General features: G+C 39.7%; 1 long non-coding RNA gene across 1 annotated transcript; it reads left to right on the top strand.

Moving 5' to 3' along the window:
• Positions 1-346: 346 nt before the first annotated feature.
• On the top strand, positions 347-20,223 carry LOC309629957. The gene is made up of 2 exons (XR_014245326.1): positions 347-12,246; positions 12,278-20,223. It is a non-coding gene; the product is annotated as an uncharacterized lncRNA (long non-coding RNA).
• The last annotated feature ends 2,251 nt before the right edge of the window (positions 20,224-22,474 follow it).

Raw genomic sequence — 22,474 nt, 5'->3', positions numbered from 1 at the left:
TCATGAATTCTCCATGATATTTTACATGCATTATTTCATTTAGTCTTCACAACAAACTTTTAAGGTAGATACTAGTTTATCCCCATTTTACAGATGAGGAAATTGAAACAGAGAAGTTAAGTAACTTACCAGAGGGGATGTAGTAAGTGACTGGATCTCAACATTTTAATGAATGTAACATCATGCACATTATTTAATTGTACTATTATTATAACTATTACTAGTGCATCTCATAAGGTGGTGTTTATATTTGGACCCCTTTCTTATTTATCTGTCAGCTTCTCTTCTATGATGCAACATGCATATTGATCTATAAGACCAGTCATATGGAATGAACATTAAAAAAAGAAAACATAACCTTGGTCAATGACTGAGGTACTCAGGGAAGGTTGAAAGTCAGAAAGGTCTAAATCTGAAATTTCAAACTGACAGCCAGCCCACAGACATGTTTTGTTTGGCTCCCAAAGTGTTAAAGATTTGAATTAGTTATTATGATAAAAACATAAATTTCTGGCTTCTCAGAAAAGTGTGAACGTCTGGGCAGCCGTGAGCCTGAGTTGAAGCGCTGCTGTCTCCTTTGCATAGAGCATGTGCGGTCCCCATTGTGTCACTTCATTTAAGTGCTTTGTCTGCATGTGCTCCTGTAAACATTTCAATTCGCCACCCTGGTGCAAAATAGGATGCCTCCCGCCCTTTCCGCATTCTCCCTTGAGGAACTTCACAGCCACTGCAAGAATCCTGAGGCTGGATGTCGAGTCAGCCGTCAGGGCACTAAGGAACAGTAGGTGTCTTGCTGTGAGACGGCCAAGCTGTAAGTGGCAGCTCTTCAGAAGGCAGGCCATTCAGTGCAGGGGCTCATCTCAATCCCTCTAGAAAAAAATGTTCCAGTTATACCCTGGAGAGACTTCAGGGAGTGAGGAGAGCAGCTGGACTGAGGGGTCTGAGCCCACCACATACACTCAGCTCAGTCTGCATCTGCTTTAGGTAAGGGACATCTATATCAATGTTATTCAAGTATGGGCTTCTTTGGCTTCTAAAAACATTATAAAACCATTTTCCCCCATTTTCCCTGAGCCCTCTATAATCTGATCCCCAACATTAACCTTTCTTTCTACATCATTGTCTTTTATGTAGCAGTTGCTCAATAAAAATTTTAAATGAGTAAATGAATAGACAGACTTTGTAAATTCTAGAGCAGATAATTGTCCTTCCCTTAAGAAGTTTATATTTGAATGAGTGAAGAATACCCGCCAAGGCTCTTTCCACCCTTTTGTTAGCCTCTGTTCTTTAATCTCACCCCCCACTCCATCACCAGGATGAGCAAGGCTATTTCCCATTAAGGTTAGGTGTTAACTCTTCCAAGCGAATCTACATTCAAAGGATTCTGTAATGCTGACATGAAAAATCTGTCCCCTCCTGTAGGGATATCAAGCATCAGAAAACAGGTGGAGTAAATATTGGGAGGAGGGGGGACACATTCTCACTCCAGAATCAAGTCTTATAGACCTGAATATAAGATCAAAAGAAATGGTGAGTTCCAAATTTCAATAAACCATGGCTTATGTTTAAATATGTAAAACCACAGAATCACAGAACATTAGATGGAGCTGGAAGGAACTTTTGCAAGAAGCCATCCAACCCAAAAGTCTGTCATGGTAATCATGACGTTCGTTAAAATGCCACCTGCACCAGATTATTATAAATATCAATTTGCTGAATGGCTGTGCAGTGTTAAGTATGGTGTGTTTCTTTAAAAAGCTGGTCATCGAAGAATGATCAACATAGAATTTTAAAAAGGGGAATATTTATATAGTGCTTTAGTACAGTATAAACCTGCTGGAGAGAAGGCATGTTCTGGGGATAATGGTAGATAAACACTTTATTTAAATTATATTTCCTTATTAGAAGTATTCAATTCCATTTTACAAGGCTTAGCTTACTAATTATTTGATAGGGCTGAAAGTTCATATGAAAATCTTTAATTTCAAGTGATCAGAACTGCCAAAGGTGCTGAAATAATCTAAGTAACCCAAGCCAGACAGGCTTCTTAGGAGATTTCTTAAAGAATGTGTCACTTTGACCATTGGAAAGAGACTTTCTCAGAAGATTATGAAGTGCTTGCTGATAATTGTTTTTAAAGTTTGCAATATCATAATAATAATTAATATGAGCATGGGGTTTGAAAAGTATTCTTATAAGGGGCACTATGTTTTACAGCTGCAGAAAACAGCTGGGCAATTCCTAAAGGGTAGAAAGCCCAGGAAATTCAAAGAAATCTTTTGTTTCATCCTCTTTTAATATAGGGGAAATCAGCCTCAAATAAAGCTACCGCTGGGGATCTAATTTAACTCAGCCTGGAATCACACTGAGCGCTGGCACATGAGGAGGTATGGTTAGAGTGTGTCCATGTATCTGTCACCAGGTGGCCTGCCCTTCTCAGTTAAGGGGACGTTATTGGTCAGCTAACCCAGCTTGCCTTTCCATCTCTCTTCCCCTTCCTGCCCCTGCCACGAAAGCTGGCAAACTAAATACTCGCTTTTCCAACCTACCCCCCTTGCATTTAGGAATGGCTGTGTGACACAGTTAAGCCAATGAGGCAAGAGAAGAGTATGCTGGGGGATTTAGGCAAAGTTACTGGTTTTTTTCTTATAAAAACAATGGCTGGCACACATTTCCTCCTTTGTATCCTCCTTGGAGGGGCTTATGCTTATGTCTGTTCATGTCTGGGGCTTTGGAAGAAATTTTGTGACATTTTTGAGTCTCTGAAGCAATGTCAGAGGCCTGCTTCCTCCTGGTTACGGGACTATGAAAAGGTTTTTTGTTACTTGCAGCCAAAGTACACAGGTGAGGACTAGTAGCACCTTCTCTTTGTGGTTTTTAGTCTCTTTATAATAACATTTCACTGGGTGGATTTCTCTCTCTCTGGGGGAAAAAAATCTTGAAGCACTCATAGTTCCTGGCTGGTCCATTCTCACTTTGGAAAAATGTATCTGAAGGTCCCTGTTTATTACACAATTTGCTTGGTAAGTTTTCCTCTTGTGTCTGGTGTGGGATGATCTGTAGTTTCCTCACTTTAGTTTGACCAAAGTGTTATTTTTATTTAAAACACTAATTTTCCACATGAAATCTGCACATTCTTGCTTTTTCACAGAGGCTTTTAAATTTTATTTTATTTTTTAGGTAGGTAATACAGTCATCTGGTTCATAAAACAGTATAAAAAGGATTGCAGTGAAAAGTCTCCTGCTCCATTGTTAGAACCAAATTTAAACTATTGTCAGATATCTCTCTTTTAAATAAAACTATTAGCCACATGGTGATTGCAAAACAAACAAAAGAAGTCTCACGCCCACTTGCTCCCCTCATCCTCAATCATTTTATTAGTTTCTTATTCATTCTGAAGAATTTTAATTCAAATACAAGGTAATAGGAATGTGTACTGTTTTTTTTCTCCCTTTCCTACACAAAAGTTAGCCTAGATACGCTGCTCTGGGCCTTGCTTTCTTTGTGGAACCACATATCTTGGCGGATTTCCATTTCCATGAATGGCATCCACATGTTTACAGTGGCAAAGTATTCCATTGTTTGAATGTATCTGTCCTCCCTTGTTGGTCGCTTGAACTGTTTCAACACACAATGGTGGAACTGAAAACTTCATACACACATCATCTTGCACAAGGTAAAAAAAATACCTGTAAGACAAATACCCAGAAGTGGGCTTGCCAAGTCGAAGGGTAAATGCAGCTGTAATTTTGATCGTTAGTGTCAAATGACTCTGCAGGAGTTGTACCAATTTACATTCCCACTAGCAACATAGGAATGTATCTGAAGGCAAACTTAGATTTTTATCAATCCAACTAGGTGAGAAATGGTATCTTAATATAGTTTTAACTTGCCTTTATTTGACTGTGAGGAATTTTGAACATCTTTTCATAAGTTTTAGAGACCATTTATATTTCTCTTTTTGGTATCTGTTCCTATGCCTTGCCATTTTTTAAAAATTATGTATACTTTGTCATTTAAAGCAGGGGTCCCCAACCCCCGGGATCTAATGCCTGATGATCTGAGGTGGAGCTGAGGTAATAATAATAGGAATAAAGTGCACAATAAATGGAATGCGCTTGAATCATCCCAAAACCATCCCCCCACCCCTGGTCCTTGGAAAAATTGTCTTGCACGAAAACAGTCCCTGGTGCCAAAAAAGGTTGGGGACCACTGAAGGGAACCCTCTCTATACTAGAGATATTAGTTTTCATTTGTAATATGAGCTGAAGAGCATTTTCCGTTTGTTGTTTGTTTTTTAATATATTTCTGGTAAATTGTTTTGCCATGAAGAATTTTTTATTTTTACTTAGTGAATCTTTTAGGGAGTCTGAAGTTTGAATCATATAAAGAGCTTCCCTATTCAAATATTATATTTTAAAGAAATTTATCATTGTGTTCTTTTAGTAATTGTATGGTTTCGTTTTTTTTAATTTAAACATCTGGTCCATTTGGAATTTATACCAGTGTACAGTGTGAGGTAGAGACCCAGCTTTTTTTCCCCCAGTTATTTACCCGATTGTACCAATAGTAGTTACTAAAAAGTTCATGTTTTTAGTGTCCTTAAGTATGAATTTTAGTTTTCTGGCTAAATGTAGTAAAGTTTTGTTATTTTCTAAGCTAAAATTCATGAAAGAAAAGGGTCTCGGAAAGTACCCACTGGTTTGTACACAATCCACTTGAAGATGGCAGGAAAAAAATGTAAATTTGCCCTTAAGAGTCTGTCTTTAAATAAATAGTAAATAGATGAAAGTGAACATAGGAAGTTTTATAGGGAAAATGTTAGGTTATGTTAGGAAAGTATTGCTGTGGCTTTTTATTGTTTTCCTTTTACAGATTTAAAGCAATGATTACACATGGGACTTGGAGAAAATAACCATTTTCATTAGAAGTGAATGAACAACCTAAAACAGAATTTGATACAATCTGATTCATTGTACAATCTGACATTTCCTGGTCCTACCCTTGATCTATGGAATCAAAATATCTAGAGCTGGGACCAGGGGATCTGTTCTTGTAAAAAGTTCCCAGTGATTCTAATGCAGATGGGGCCTGCAAAAGTCAGTGAACTCACCTCAAAGTACCTCTGATTTCTAGCCTGAAAAAGAAAGGGCAGAAGCCAAGTTCAGAACCCCAGAGTTGGAAAGAATGTGAAGGCATGATTGAACCCAGCCCGTCTTCATTCTAATTAAAGGATACAAAAGTGATTGCCCCTTCAAAAGTCTCAGTAATCCACAAATGACAACAGAAGCTCAATTTCAAAGTCACCACCCCAACAATCAAGAATTCTTGTCTTTCCACAAATGATCTGTCTGGCTTTAGTTTGAATCACTTTCTTTTTGATAAATCCTACCCCAAGAAAAGAGAAAAGAACAAATACTCCTTGAGCTTTGAGAGTATGCCAAGCACTTCACATACCTTAATCTTTTAATTTGGTCTTTCCACAGACCTTGTGAAGTGGATACTACAGTCTCATATTTACAGTTAAGAAAACTGAGGCTTGGAGAGATTACATAACTAGTCCAAGGACACTCAGTAGGTGCTAGAATAAGTATTCAGGACCCGTTTTGTCAAATCTTTCTGTAGAGAAGAAATGATGATCAGCATCTCTCCCTGTGACTCTTCAGACAGTACCTATGATCATTTGAAGATAAAGTTATCAAGCAAATTTTAGCATTTATATACTTAATTTACATTCTCTTAAATACTATTTTGGACCTTAAAAGCCTGTTTTTAAAAAGCACCCCTCCTACCTTATCCCTCTCCATCTCTTCACCAGCTTGGTGTTTCCTCAGCGTACGCCTCAGTGCCTGACAGGTATATGCTCTAATCTACGTGCATATTGCCTGCCTCTGCTGGCAAAATGAAAGTTTCTCCAGAGCAGATGCTTGGTCTGTCTTCTCCACTATAACCCCTGGGCTCGGCACCCTGGAAGCGCTCAGTCAGTATTTGCTGAAGGAATAACTGAAACTGAATTCTTCACTAGTACTGACTTGTTCTCCTTACAACTCCCCAGGTTTGAGATTTTGTTTTGTTTTCAGATCCTGGGCATAGAGCTAGATGTTTGGTTTAATAGCTGCTTAGTAACCTGCTAACTCTAGAATCTCCTTTGTCTGCTCTGTAGGAGGATGAAGATCTACAGGAAGCAGAGCTTTGAAAATCATTTTCATCATATCTCAGCCTTCTTCTCTTGACTCACTGGTGTCCCTCTGCTTTTCCTTTTTTCTTTCCTATATTAGTCTCCTTTCTCTCCGTTACACATAATCTAGAACAGTTATCTACTGAGGACTCCTCTATCAGCCAGGGAGTATAATTTGTGTTTTGTAAGGTACCTCATTAAATCACCCCCAAAATCTCAGTGAAGTGCCTTACCCCCATTTTTTATATAGGAATACTGAAGTTTGAAGAGATTAAGTCACCTGTTCAAGGAATGGGCACTGGGATTCAAACCCAGATTTACATCCATTTCAATCCCAAGCTTTCCTCACAACATCTTCACTGTGTAAGAGAAACCCGGTTGGCTATAACGTCTCAATGGGCTCTTATGTTACTATTCTCCAAAGACCTGGTACTAAATGATCTGCTTCATGGAAAAAAAGTAGGGGAAACGTCACATTTCTTTACTTTCCTAAATCATATTCAATATGATTCATTCCATAACCCACAAAGGTCTGTGGGAATTGTAATCTCAGTCATTTTGTGGGATGTGTCAGTTAGGAAAAGCCTCCAGCTGTATGTAACTGAGACTTAAAGTGGCTGAAAGATGTATAACAGTTACTCCATCAAGTGAGGAAAGTCTGGAAGTAAGGCATCCAGAGGTGGAATTTCCACTAGGTCTTCTGATTCCCTGGATGCTTCCAGTTTTCTGCTCTGCCATGTTTAGTGCACAACTTTCATTCACAAAATTGACTGCTGGAGCTCCACTTGTGACACCTAAATTCCAGACAGACAGCAAGGAGAAAAGGTGAGGGGACATGTCTTGTTCAAGAACTTTTCTGGAGGTCCAACCTATCTAATTCCTCCTCCCTCTGTACCAAATGTGGCCACGGAAACCTCCCCCATGGCTTCCACTGACTGGCACTTGGTGCTCAGTTTCCCAATAACCGTGCGGCATCCTTGACTATGAGGTTCTGTTACGTCTAGGTTATGTTGAAGAAAGTTCGTGGCTGAGATAGAACAAGATGCAAGTCTCAGCCACCGTGTGACCCACCACCAATCCCTTATCCCCAATCTTAGACAGTCTACCTGTTTCAGTTATCTTATGCAGCGTAACAAGTAACCCCTAAACTGAACAGCTTAAAATACCACCGGATACTTGCTCATGATTCTTCAGTCTGCAGACCTTGGTGGGAAAGTCTCATCTTGCTTCCAAGTGGTGTTGACTGGGAGCATTCACACAATCGCTTTCAGCTGGGAGCACTGATGGAGCTAGAAAGTCCAAGACGGTCTTCTCTCTTCCTTCAGAGCCTCTCTAAGTGGCCTCTAATCACTTAGTGGTCTAGTCCATGCTTCTTACATGGTGACCGGGTGCAAAGACAGAGTATTGCGAGAAGGAGTACAAAGAAGCTGACAGTCCTGAAAGGAGCTGGGTCTGGAACTGACAAAGCATGACTTCCTCCATGTTCTATGGGCCAAAAGGATCCGTAAGGCTAGCCCAAACTCAAGGGGAAGAACCTCCACCTCTTGAAGGAATGTGGACAGTGTAATCCACCATTCCATGGCCTCCCTTTGACATTAGACCACTCTTCCTTTCTTTAAACATGAGCTTCCCTATACTGCATCCTTTCAGGACAAGCCCATGATAATTTCCTAATGGACCTAACTTTTCAAAACAAAGATTTCCGGGCTTGAAAGACAAAAAGTTGCTAACACAACACACCTGTCTCTGTCTAGGCAAGGGAACCAATAAAAATAGGCTTCTTATGAAAAAGAATTGTTCTTCTCTTTCCTTTTGGAAATTAAAAAACAGCCACAAAGTGTCAAGAAATTTATTATTTCAATAACTTATCCAGTTATGGTCACATTCATTTTTTAAAATATAATGAGCTTGTAATTCTCTGTTGTAGTTTGGACATAAGGAAACAAAACCTAATGATGTTTATAAAGATTTATTTTGACAGCTTCAACCTCATTTTTTTTTAAATGTAGTTATCATACCCTTTCAAAGGAGTAGAAAAATCAGGATATGAGTTGGCTCTCATACCCTTCCCCTTCTCATTACTTAAGAAAAACTATGGCAAGTCACTAGTATAGAAAATCAGCTCAAAGTAGCTCAGGCGAAAAGAGAACTTATTGGTTCCTAAGCCTGGGAAATCAAGTGGGTCTGATTTGAAGTGTAGCTGGATACAGGTGCTCAAATGTTATCATCACTGCCCTTTTTTGCCCTGTCCTTGGCTACAATTCCCAGTTACTTGGCTGCTTTCCCTCCTGCTGCAGATGAACTTCCTCCATGTAACTGTAAAGATAGTTGCCTGCAGCCCCAACAGAATTTTCTTCAAGATTAGCCACTCCCTGGCAAAATAACTTCTCCTCCCATCCTAATAATATCCCAGGGAAGGCCTTAATTTTCCTGTTGAGGTCACACGTCCATCTTTGGATGGATTACTTTCCCTAAGGGTGGTGTATTATACAAAAAAAGACCCTGCCCCCGAAGATATTCACATTCTAATCTCTTTAACCTGGAAACTGGTTAACCTGTGAAAGTGGTTTAACCTGGAACCTCCATACTGTTCTCCATAGTGGCTGCACCAATTTACAATCCCACCAACAGTATAAGAGGGTTCCCTTTTCTCCAAACCCTCTGCAGCACTGGTTATTTGTAGACTTTTTGATGATGTCCATTCTGACTGTTGTGCCTTTATCTATTTTATATATAGCAGTGTGTATCTGTTAATCCCAAACTCCTAATTTACCTGGCCAAAGGGACTTTGCAGAAGTGATTAAATTAAGGATCTCGTGATGGGGAAGAGTAGCCTGGATTATACAGGTGGGCCCAATGATGTAATCACAAGGATCCTTCTAAGAGGAACGCAGGAAGTGTCAAGAGTCAGAGTCAGAGAGAAGGTGTTTGATGATGGAAGCAGAGATCTGGTTGATGTGCTTTGAAAATGGAGGGAGCCACAAGCCAAGGTATATAAGTCATCTGTAGACGCTGAAAAAGCCAAGGAAACAGAGCCTCCAGAGGGACCCAGACCAGCCAATACTTATTTTGGACTCTGGCCTCTAAAACTGTAAGAGAGTACACTTTTAATTTTCTTATTCTAAGCCACTAAGTTTCTGGTAATTTGTTACAGTAGCGATAGAAACTAATACAAATGTGTTTCCTGATTTGGCTCAGTTTGGTTAACAGTTTTTGACGTGTGGTCGAGAAAGAAGGTGGGAGTTGCCAGAGGGTGACAGGGGTGGGAGTACACAATTGATGGTATAATCCAGACCATATCAAATCAGGGAAAATTTCCCCCCAAATAAAATTTCTTTGTTACAAAAGGAAGTGGATAGAAAAGAAGGCTTAATAAATAAAATTAACAAGCAAACAACAACTCCATAAACAATAACTACCATAACCTAGTACTACCGAGAAGAAAAAATGCTGAGTCAAGAAGAAGGAAAGAACTAAGTAAGGGAGGCAAAAGCCTGTAGGACTTACAGCTGGACCTGGGTAATCAAGAATTCACAGAAGTAACAGCCATTGTTTTCCTGCTCTAATGCCCTGAAAGAGCATTATGAAGAATAAAGCACATGTTTTAGGATCAGTATTACTTAAGCTCAAATCCTCCACTAAAAGCTGTCAGTCACTCTAATCTTGGTTTTCAACAGTAAAGTGAGAGAGCTTGTGCTTCAGAAACTCCTCCACAAAGAATGCCTAATGTCATAGAAGAGGAATCTGAACATAAACGCTGAGAACCTGGGAGTCTCACAAGGAAACTTATGCAAGTGAAAGTTTCCTTGAGTATTAGTTTTCTTATTTAAAATTCAGGTTATTTAATATAAAAATGTTATAAAAATTATTAAAAATCCTGCGTGTTATCTTCTCTTTTAAATATTTAAGTTAATTGATACTCCAGGAAGGTTTACCTTTTTTAGTCTAGCTTCAAATACTCTATGATTTCAATGATTTGTAGGGCATGTGTAGCCCAGCTATGGGACTAGGACCATGTCCCTTCCAGACCTCAATCACCATAGCTCTGCTGTCTCCACTGTCCACCACCTGAGACCTGAGCTAGGAGGATGGCACTGTCAACAATAGTGAGAATTTAATTGTGGTGATGAAGAGGCTGCAGGCAAATTCCCCTCAGAAAACACTTCATAGCTACACAAAGGGAGGACTGAAGTAGTTGCAATTTTTGGGGTTTTTTATTGAAGTATAGTTGATTTACAATGTTTTGTTAGTCTCAGCAGTACAGCAACGTGATCTAGTTATACATATATCTATCTACAATATAGTCATTTTTTTCAGATTCTTTTCCATTATAGGTTATTAAGATATTGAATATAGTTCCCTGTGCTATACAATAGGTCGTTGTTGGTTATCTATTTTATATATAGCAGTGTGTATCTGTTAATCCCAAACTCCTAATTTATTCCTCACCCCAACTTTCCCCTTTGGTAACCATAAGTTTGTTTTCTATGTCTGTGAGTCTATTTCTGTTTTGTAAATAAGTTCATCTGCAACATTTTTTTAGATTCCACATACAAGTGATATCATATGATATTTGTCTTTCTCTGTCTGACTTCACTTAGTATGATAATCTCCAGGTCCATCCATGTTGCTGCAAATGGCATTATTTCATTCTTTTTTATGGCTGAGTAATATTCCATCACATATATGTACCACACCTTCTTTATCCATTCATCTGTCCATGTACACTTAGGCTGCTTCCATGTCTTGGCTATTGTAAATAGTGCTGTTATGAACATAAGGGTGCATGTATCTTTTCGAATTAGAGTTTTCTCCAGATACATGCCCAGGAGTGGAATTGCTGGATCGTATAGTAACTCTATTTTTAGTGTTTTAAGGAACCTCCATACTGTTCTCCATAGTGGCTGCACCAATTTACAATCCCACCAACAGTATAAGAGGGTTCCCTTTTCTCCAAACCCTCTGCAGCATTGGTTTTTTTGTAGACTTTTTGATGATGGCCATTCTGACTGGTGTAAGGTAAGACCTCATTGATTTGCATTTCTCTAATAATTAGCAATGTTGAACGTCTTTTCTTTGTGCCTGTTGACCATCTGTATGTCTTTGGAGAAATGTCTATCTAGATATTCTGCCCAGTTTTTGATTGGGTTGTTTGTTTTTTTTGATATTGAGCAATATGAGCTGTTTGTATACTTTGGAAATTAACCCCTTGTCAGTTGCATCATTTGCAAATATTTTTCTCCCATTCTGGAGGTTGTCTTTTCACTTTGTTTATGGTTTTCTTTGCTGGGCAAAATCTTGTAAGTTTGATTAGGTCCCACTTGTTTATTTTCTTTTGCCGTGGGAAAAAAGGTGCCACTTCTTTTTTCTTTTGCCTTGGGAGACTGACCTAAGAAAACATTGCTGCAATTTATGTCAGACAATGTTTTGCCAACGTTCTCTTCTAGGAGTTTATGGTGTCATGTCTTATATTTAAGTCTTTAAGCCATTTGAGTTTGTTTTTGTGTATGGTGAGAGGGAATGTTCTAACTTCATTGATTTACATGTAGCTGTCCAGTTTTCCCAACACCACTTGCTGAACAGACTGTCTTTTCTCCATTGTATATTCTTGCCTCCTTAGTTGCAGATTAATTGACTGTAGGTGTGTGGGTCTCTCTCTGTTCCATTGATCCATATGTCTGTTTTTGTGCCAGTACCACACTGTTTTGACTACTGTACCTTTGTATTATTGTCCGAAATCTGCAAGGGTTATGCCTCCAGTTTTGTTCTTTTTCCTCAGGATTGCTTTGGTAATCCTGGGGCTTTTGTGGGTCTATATAAATTTTAGGATTATTTGCTCTAGTTCTGTGAAAAATGCCATGAGTAATTTGATAGGGATCACACTAAATCTGTAGATTGCTTTGGGTAATATGGTCATTTTAACTATATTAATTTTTCCAATCCAATTTTATCCAATCCAATGGGATATCTTTCCATTTTTTTTGGAATCATCTTTAGTTTCCTTTATCAGTGTTTTATAGTTCTCAACATATAAGTCTTTCACCTCCTTGGTCAGGTTTATTCCTAAGTAATTTTTTATGTGATTTTTTTTTTTAAAGGGATTTGTTTTTGTTTTTGTTTTTTTTTTTGCTTTCCCTTTCTGATATTTCATTGTCAGTGTAAAGAAATGCAACAGATTTCTGTATGTTAGTCTTGTATCCTGCCACCTTGCTGAATTCCTTTATTAGTTCTAGTAGTTTTTGTGTGGCGTCTTTAGGGTTTTCTATATATGGTAACGTCATCTGCATATAATGACGATTTTACCTCTTCCCTTCCAACTTGAATACCTTTTATTTCTTTGTCTTCTCTGATTGCTGTGTCTAGGACTTCCAATACTATGTTGAATAGAAGTGTTGAGAGTGGGCACCCTTGTCTTGCTCCAGATTTTAGCAGGAAGGCTTTCAGCTTTTCACTGTTGTGTACTATGTTTGCTGTGAGTTTGTCATTTAGCTTTTATTATGCTCAAATATGTTCCTTCTATACCCACTTTGGTAAGAGTTTTTTTTAATGAATGAATGCTGAATTTTATCAAATGTTTTTTCTGCCTCTATTTAGATGATCATGTGGCTTTTGTCTTTCCTTTTGCTTATGTGGTGTATCATATTAATGTTGCATACGTTGAATCATCCTTTTGAGCCTGGGATGAATCCTACTTGATCATGGTGTATGATCCTTTTTATGTGTTGTTGGATTTGGCTTGCTAATATTTTGTTGAGGATTTCGCATCTATATTCATCAACAATATTGGCATGTAATTTTCATTTCTGGTGGTGCCTTTGTCTGCTTTTGGTATCAGGGTAATGGTGGTTTCATAGAATAACTTTGGGAGTGTGCCCTCCTCTTCAATCTTTTGGAAGAGTTTGACAAGTATTGGTATAAGTTCTTTGTATGTTTGGTAGAATACCCCAGTGAAACCATCCGGTCCTGGACTTTTGTTGGTAGGGTATTTTTTTATTGCAGATTGTATTTCACTTCTAGTGATTGGTATGTTCAAATTATCTGTTTCTTCTTGATTCAGTTTTGGTGGACTGTATGTTTCTAGGAACTTGTCCATTTTTTTTTTCTAAATTGTCCTATTTGTTGGCATATAACTGTTCATGCTATTCTCTTATGCTTTTCTGTATTTCAGTTGTTATTCCTCTTCTTTCATTTCTTATTTTGTTTACTTTGGTCCTCTCTCTTTTCTTGGTGAGCCAGGCCAGAGATTTATTTGGGTCTTGGTTTTGTATCCATTCAGCCACTCTGTGTCTTTTGGTTCAAGCATTTAGTCCATTTTACATTTAAGGTGATTGTCCATGTGCGTTTCTTATTGCCATTTTGTTAACTGTTTGGGATTTGTTTTGTAGGTCTTTTTTTCCCCTTTTTGTTCTCTTGTGATTTGATGACTATCTTTAGTGTTATGTTTGGATTCCTTTTTCTTTGTGTGTATATTTATTCTAGACTTTTGGTTTGCAGTTACCACGAGGTTTTTATATATTGTTTAAAGTTGCTGATCTCTTAGTTTCAAATGCATTTTAAAAACCTTGCATTTGTACTCTCCTCCCCTCATGATTATTGTTTTCGATATAAATATTTTACATCTAATTGTTTTCTGTATCCTTTAACTGCTTATTATGGATACAGATGATTTTACTACTTTTGTATTTTACCCTCCATACTAGCTTTGTCTAAATAATTTCCTACCTTTACTGTATGTTTGCCTTTACTGGTGAAATTTTTCATCATGTAATTTTCTTGTTTCTAGTTGTGGCCTTTTCTTTTTCATCTAGAGAATTTCCTTTAACATTTGTTGTAAAGCTAGTTTGGTGGTGCTGAATTATTTTAGTCTTTGCATGTCTGTAAAGCTTTTGATTTCTCCATCAAATCCAAATGACAGGCTTGCTGGGTAGAGTATTCTCTGTAGGTTTTTTCCTTTCATCACTTTAAATATAGCATGCCACTCACTTGTGGCCTGCAGAGTTTCTGCTGAAAAATCAGCTGATAGCCTAATGGGAGTTCCCTTTTATGTTATTTGTTGCTTTACCTTTGCTGATTTTAGTATTCTCTGTTTATCTTTAATTTTTGTCATTTTGATTACAATGTGTCTTGATGTGTTCCTCTTTGGGTCCATCCTGTATAGGACTCTGCAATTCCTAGACTTGGGTGATTGTTTCTTTTCCCAGGTTAGGAAAGTTTTCAGCTATTATCTCTTCAAATATTTTCTCAGGCCCTTTCTCTCTGTCTTCTCCTTCTGGGACCCCTATAATGCAAATATTAGGGTGCTGGAGGTTGTCCCAGAGATCTCTTAAATTGTCCTCATTTTTTTTCATTCTTTTTTCTGTTCAGTGGCAGTGATCCATTCTTCTGTGTCATTTAGTCTACTCTTGATTCCTTCTAGTGTATTTTTCGTTTCAGTTGTTGCATTCTTCATCTCGTTTGGTTGCTCTTTTTATTTCCTAACTCTTTGTTAAAAACGCCTAACTTCTTGCTCTGTGCATCCATTCTCCTCCTGAATTATTCAATCATCTTTATAATCATTACTCTGAATTCTTTCTCAGGTAGATTGCCTATCTCCACTACACTTAGTTCTTCTTTTGGGGTTTTATCTTGTTCCTTCGTCTGGAACATATTTCTCTACTGCCTAGTTTTGTCTAAATTGCTATTTGTATTTTTATGTCTGTGGTAGGTTAGTTATGTTTCTCCACCTTGGAGAAGTGGTCTTCCATAGGAGACGTCTTATGCAACCCAGCAGTGCACTTCCCTCTCATCACCCAATCTATATGCTCTAGGGGTTCCCCCTAAGAGAGTTGTGTGGGTCCTTCTGTTGTGGCAGGCTGACTATGTGGGCAGTCAGTTAGGCTTGGCTGGCCCCTAGTCTGGTTGGTTATCAAGCCCTGCCTTGTCTGGTTGCTGCTGGCTGCTATTTAGTGGGACCTGGTCGTGAGGTGGCTAGTGCTGGCTCACTGGTGGGCAGAGTCAGGATCCTGAAGACTCTGGAGCTGTTGCCCACCCACTGGCAGGTGAAATCAGATCCTGGGGTTAGTGCTGGACTACTGGCAGGCAGAGCTGGTTCCTGGAGTCTGGCTGCAGGGCCCAGGGATTCCAGAACTCATTTCAGATCATTGATTGGGGGGGGAGCCAGTTCCTGACCCAGGGGGGTATGGGGTCCAGGGTGTCCCAAAGGTTGCATTGGCCTGCTAATAGGCAGGGCCAGGGCCCAGCTGGTCCCAAGGTAGGGTCTGGCTTCTTGTTGGCAGACTCGTTCTGCAGGCTGCGGGACCACAGTTTTGTTGCTTCTGTTGTCTGTCCCCTGGTGGGTGAGGCTGGTCTAGAGGCTTCCACAGGCTTCCTGGCATGAAGAGCTGATGCCTGCCCACTGGTGGGTGGGTGGATCTGGGTCCTGGCCCTCTGGTGGGCAGGGCTGTATCTAGGGGCATGTCTAAAGGTGGCTGTGGGCTCAGGAAGACTTTAGGCAGTCTGTCTGCTGATGGGTGGGGCTGTGTCCCTGCCCAGTTTGTTGTTTGTCCTGAGGCATCCCAGCACTGGTGCCTGTGGGCTGTTGGGTGGGGCCAGGTATTGGCACTAATGAGCCAAGATGGCAGCCACCAGCAGCTGTGTTCACAGGGCTGAATAGTCCCAAATATGTCTGCCACCAGTGTCTATGTCCCCAGGTGAGCTGCAGCCCGCCACCCCTCCACCCCCCGACACCCCTGTCTCTCCAGGAGACTCCAAAACCAGGAGGTAGGACTGGCCAGGCTCCTATCAAATTACAACTTTTGCCCTGGGTCTCAGTGCATGTGAGATTTTTGTGCCCTTTAAGAATGAAATCTCTATTTTCCCCAGTCCTGTGGTGCTCTTGCAATTAAGCCCCACTGGCCTTAAAAGGCAAGTGCTTTGCAGGTTCATCTTCCCAATGCCAGACCCCCAGACTGGGGATCCTGATGTGGGGCTCAGAACTCTCCTGTGGGAGAACTTCTGCAATATAATTCTCCAGTTTATGGGCCACCCACCTGGGTGGTATGGGATTTCATTATATTGTGAGTCCATCCCTCCTACCCGTCTTGTTGTGGTTCTTCTTTAGACTTTAGTTTAGAAGATCTCTTCTGGTAGGTTCCAGTCTTTTTCATCGATGGTTGTTCTGAAGATAGTTGTGATTTTGATGTGCTTGTGAGAAGAGGTGGGCTCAAAGTCTTTCTACTCCACCATCCTGGCCACTCTCCCCTAAGTTGCAGTAGTTTTAAAACATGTCTGCAAATTCGTTGACAGTCCTCCCTTCAAGAGGTGGATTCAGTGTCCTCTTCCCTTAAAACAGGGCAGGCCTTGTGACTGCCTTGACTAAGAGAATGCAGCAGAAGTGAAACTTCTGGGATTTCTAAGTTAGAAAAGGCAATACAGCTTCCACTTTCCCTCTTGGAATTTAGAGCTTAATGCCCAGCTGCCATAGTGTGAGGAAGCCCAAGCCAAATGGAGAGGTGTCATGTAAGTGTTCTAGCCAACAGCCTCCACTAAGATCCCTGCCATAGCCTCTATCAATTGCCAGACATGTAAGTGAGGAAGGCTTTGAGCTGACTCCAGTCACGGTCATTGTTAAGGAAGCCTTTGAGATAACTCTAGACTCACTTACTGTCTGACTGCAACAGCAGAAAGACCTTGAACAAGAACAGCCTGACTTAGTCCCCTCAGCCCAAAGAACCAAGAGAAGTAAATAATAATAAGTTATCATTGTTGTTTTATATTACTATGTTTATGCAGCAATAGATAATCAAATCAAGGGTAGAGTCTGTAGGACTGAATCCCTGGAAAGGGAAAAGGATGGAATATGTAGCTCAGAGAGCATAACCTTCATATGTCCTGGGTCCCAGATTCTACTACTTCACCTCTAATTTTACTTTCCATTTTGGATTATAAAGTGTCTATTTACTTCTTCATCTCCCTTTCTGGAAGATAGTTGGGTACTTCATAAATGTATGGGGAAAAGGGAGTGAGGGGATGGGGGAGGCTGAGAACTGAACCCAGATGATGCAAGCAACAATCTCAGGACCCCACTGAACTCTCTCAGGGGCTGAATTTGGTGAGCAGCTCCAAGTAGTACAATGCTGCCTGAAGTTGCTGGTGATACCACCAACTCCATCACCTACCGAGTGACCATGGTACTTCATATCCTAGGGTATGTTTCTCACACTGGAGGACATAATACAACAGAATCAATAGGGCATATCTTCCAGAAGTACCAATTGTACTCCAGTCATTCATTTCACAAATACTTATTGAAGACCTGTTATAGGCTAGGCACAAAGGTAAGAAGCTCAAAACAAAATTTTCATTAAAGTAAACACAAGTGTATTATGGAGAAGAATGTTAACTTAGCATGGATTTTTAAAGAAAAAAGAAAAAACCCTCAAAGAACATTTATCCTTGCAGTGCCATTATTCTTTATGCCCAGAACCTTGGAGGTAGGAGTGCAGAGTTTTAGAAACTCCCATGTAAGACATTAATGAAAATGTTTATATTGCAGCGTTTCCCTGTACCATAGGTCAAAAATTGGTAGCTCATAACCTAATCTATAGACATATCTTATTTGAATCACAGAGTGATTTTTTTTTTGGTTTGTTTTACAACTTGAATTAGTGGCTGATATTTAAAAACCAGAGTGTCATTCACTAAGTTGGATTTCTAGCTTCTCCTGAAAAAAATTGGAAGAGCTAGAAATCTTGGGCCCACCTCCTCATGTGGCCACAGTTGGCTGACGCCAAGCTTCCTCCTTTTGTTTCAACAAGACCTGGGCCCAGTACTCGCCATGGTCCTCATCACTTTCTGTCCACACCACCCACCAGGTTCGTGGCCTGCTTCTCGTGTCCATGGTACCTGCCTGGGCCTGGGAAGTATTTGAATCTACATCCCCAGTTCTAGGTTGAATCGTTTGGGTCATTTTTCAATATTTAACACTGACTGTTCCAAATTTCTAAAATTTTCAGGATACTAGTCTTTTTTTATAATTATATACTCAGATTGTTTTTTTCTTCCAGTTTTATTGAGATATAATTGACATACAGCACTTTATAAGTTTAATGCGTACAGCATGATTTCACTTACATGCATCATGAAATGATGACCACAATAAGTTTAGTGAATATCCATCATCTCATAAAATACAAAATAAAAGAAAAAGAAAAAAATTTTTTCAGGTTACTAGACTTAACAGTCAGATCCAGAAATTTAACCTTATCTGCCCAAGTCCCAAATCAGAAAATTATAGAGCTGGTGTAGACCCACTTTTCTGATCATGGTCATAGGATTCTGAAGGCTGCCACATAACCACAGGGCTCAGAAACAGCCCCCAAGATTATCTGACTTACTCTCAAGGAAAGAATCAGACTCAAAGCATGCATCTCCCCCAAACCCAGAGTCCCAGGAAAATCAGGCAAAGAGGGAATAAAAGAAGGTTAAACCAGGTTATTGTAGAGCATGCACTCTCCTTATGGGACACAAATGCCTCCCTGCAGTGTTGGGAAACAGGGAGAGGGGCTCCCCAAATGTCTTTGGATTCTGTCAAGAACAAGTTGGGGTGGCCTCCTCACCAGGACATGGATAGCTAGGTAACTAAGTCCAGGTTTCTGCAGTAGTGTGTGTGTATGTATATGTGTGTGTACGGTGGGCAGTGAATGTTCACCATGAGTCATGGTTTTGTTTTCTGCACTCAGCGGCCTGTGGGCTGGCAAGGGTTGAGGTCTGGGATTTTGCAACAGCTGTTCCTGTCACCTGGGAAGGCAACTGAACATGCACTGGGATCTTTTTTTTTTTTTTCCACTGGGATCATTTTTATCAGCTCATGAGCATAGGCTTTGCCTGCCAAAAGGCCATAATTCTCAGCTAGAAGAATAACATTCCTATCTGAAACCAGTGTGGAGTCTTAAATGTCGGAGTCTAAATTCTTATCTTATGTCACAGAGTCTTAAATTGCTCACATGCTAATTCTAATTTAAGGTGACTACTAAAAGGAACAGCTACAACCTCTTTTCAGATGCTACCATAATGTGGAGAGAATCCATCAGTAAACAGAGTGAAGATGAAATCTCATTCCACTTTAACTTATCTTAAAATGACTTTCATGTGGTTTCAGGAAATAGCCAACCTGTCCTCCATTCATGAATTTAATATACAAACTTCTCGGCCTGGCAACTCTTCCAGGCTCGTTGATATCACCTTGCAGCCCTGGTCTTTCCAGACCTCATTTTTAGCCCATCATCTATGAAAGTTACCTTAATCCCTTGATCTTACATTCACCTCTCCCTGGACCCTTTCCAGCCTGTCCGTGGAGAGAGGCACAGTGTCCTTTGGACTGTAGCCACGGGAGAAATGCTGATTATGTGATAACCACAGGCACTGCCTGTTCCCTGCAAATGGCACACAGCAATGACAGAGGGATGCCACGGGGGAGTGCTGACTCCCCTCTTGCTGGGGAAACCTGTATTAACATGTTTGGGATAATGAAACCAATTAGTCTGGTCAGCAGATGTAACATAAAAACACCAAACATACTTAGCTAGCAAGCCAAAGATCTGAGCCACGATTAAGTCTTGGAAGACAGTTAAAAGTCTAAAATTCATAACAATTCTATCAATACCACTAATTGGGAACTCTTCAAAGCTCTCTCATCTAAATGCCTGCAAAAAAAAAAAAAAAGAGTTGCTTATTTTGAAGGCTGCCTGGTGTAACAGAGGGAAGTTTCAAGGTAACAAGCATTTACATGTACGTAATATTGAAGGAGAGGAGAGTGGAAATTTTTGTTTAGGTCAATATTTAATAAAATTACCTGCCTGCTGTTTCCAGATCCAACAATAGTATTGACAGAAAATTCTAGATAAGATTATTGCCGCAAATATTTGCAATTGTCACTTCAACGTGCAATGATTTACATTTTTTTTTTTTTTTGCATTTCAATCTTTTTTTTTTTAACACCTTTATTGGAGTATAATTGCTTTACAGTGGTGTGTTAGTTTCTGCTTTATAACAAAGTGAATCAGTTATACATATACATATGTTCCCATATCTCTTCCCTCTTGCATCTCCCTCCCTCCCGTCCTCCCTATCCCACCCCTCTAGGTGGCCACAAAGCACAGAGCTGATCTCCCTGTGCTATGCGGTTGCTTCCCACTAGCTATCTATTTTACGTTTGGTAGTGTATATATGTCCATGCCACTCTCTCTCTTTGTCACATCTTTTAATAATAATTATTGGTCTCATCAAATCTGGGCCTCTTATTACAAAGTACTGACTCCTGCACTAATAATTCTTCTACTGTAACATTTTTTCCTCTGCTTCTGGAGTTGTTAAGGCTTTTGGTCTTCAGTCCTATAAGATGCAAATAATACTGAGAGAGAGCATATCTTTTGTTATTATCAGTGGGTATCATGGAGGAAAACAATAAAAACTTAGGAAGGATTGATTGTCAGTGGAGTATAAAAAGGAGATTCAGGAGACACCTCATAGGCAAAGAGAGAGGGCAAGGAATGAAGATTTTGTGTGTGTGTGTCCAAATTTGGAGGAAACGGCAGGAGGCAATTCTAGAAAGGAAATGAAAAACCTCTCCTCCTCCTCCTCTTTCCTCATTCAACTACTTCACAATTTTGCCACAAGTTAGCCCTGCCTCTAAGGTCTCTAGCGACTTGCTCACCTTCCATCTTATTCAACTTAAAAACGAAGAAGAGAGCCAGGATAGCTGCTCTGTGCACAAATCAAGGAAAAGGTATTGAGAAGAGTAAACAAGGAAACTAATTCTATGTGGCTCAACATTACATAGGGACAAAGAATAATGGACTGGTTCCCAGAAATGCCACACCATTCAGATGAGGCCACAGGTTGCCTGTTTCCAGGACACTCATTACTCCCTGGAAGGGACTCGTGGCATGCAATCCTATGAGAAGCCAAGCATGCCTTCCTGATGAAACAGCAGGCCAGCATGACAGCAGATTAGGATATTGTTCTGGGACAAAGGGGAACACACATAGGCTATTCTGAGAAGGTTAGAAAGTCCTGATTACCCCACAGATTGGCCCAGACAATTAGTGTGTGGGCATTGCAGAAGAAAAGCATTTTATTAACATAATTTTCCTTTTTATTTAATACAAGTGGTAATTCTTTTCTAATTATCATGAGTTGAACCAACAAAGAGCAGAGAAGAAATATTTGCTTTTGATTATATGCATTGTTGTTTTCCTTGGGAAAGGGGATGAGTGGGGGTGAATATTTAAATGAAGGAACCAGAAAGCATAAACGAGACCATATTCTTGGCTCCCACTTAGAAGGAAGCAGAATGTTTGGAGCAATATCACAGACATCTGCTAAACATCCATGTTTCTTGGTCTACCACAAACTAGTTCTTTTCAAATCATAAATATATACATGTTTTTCCAAAAGAGGGGAATCAATACTATTGTTTATTCACACTATTTTTCTTAAAAATGTTAAGTTTCACCAGACATACAAAATTTTGCAGAATCTTTTCCAACTCTTGCCTATTTTTCCTTCTTAAAAACAGTTAGGGTTCTTGGTGTGAGACTCTTGTGAACCTTATTTTTGAGGCAATTTCTGTAAATAAACTAAAACATGTTTCGTGGATAATTTTCCTCTCAACTAAAGCAGTTCATCCATTTCAGTTGACATTGGCAAGAAAATATCCACCTATTTCATCTTGATTGGTTATTTCCATCAACTGTAAAAAATAAATAAATAAATAAATAAATAAAGGGAAGAATGCCTCAAAGATACTTATGTCCCAGAAGATGGTTAAGCAAATGAGTAAAATGTACAAAAAGAATGCCATCTTGTGAGCTGCACCACCAGAATGACAACAAAACATCACCCTAGGAAGTAATGCTATGGTTTCCAAACGTGCCCTCATGTTATAATATGAACCACTGAGGTATTGGCCCACACTGAGAGGACCACATCCTTTGCCTACAGGGATCCAGATTCTATCTTGTCCTTGGTCCCCAAAGGGAATGACCTTGTTCAGTATGTGACCTAGAACCAGATACCCTGGAAAAGCAAATGATTTGGAGAGACTTACCAAGGATTCTGATCTATTTTGGTCAATGCCACTGGGTGTGATATTGAGTGGTTTAGGGAGCCAAAGAGAACTGATTACAAGATGACTAAGGAAAGGCCCAAGGGGTTTCAGGTGAATTCAGAAGAGAGCTGCTCTTTTTTCTTTTCTCTTTTTTTTTTTTTTTAGCAAAGTGGACTTCTTGACACAAGCTTACCCCAAATCCTGGAAA

The sequence above is a fragment of the Balaenoptera borealis genome (genome assembly GCF_965194805.1).
Source record: "Balaenoptera borealis genome assembly, chromosome: 5".
NCBI lineage: Eukaryota > Metazoa > Chordata > Mammalia > Artiodactyla > Balaenopteridae > Balaenoptera > Balaenoptera borealis.
The sequence above is the reverse complement of the archived record's forward strand: the minus strand, read 5'-3'. Positions and strand labels throughout refer to the sequence as shown.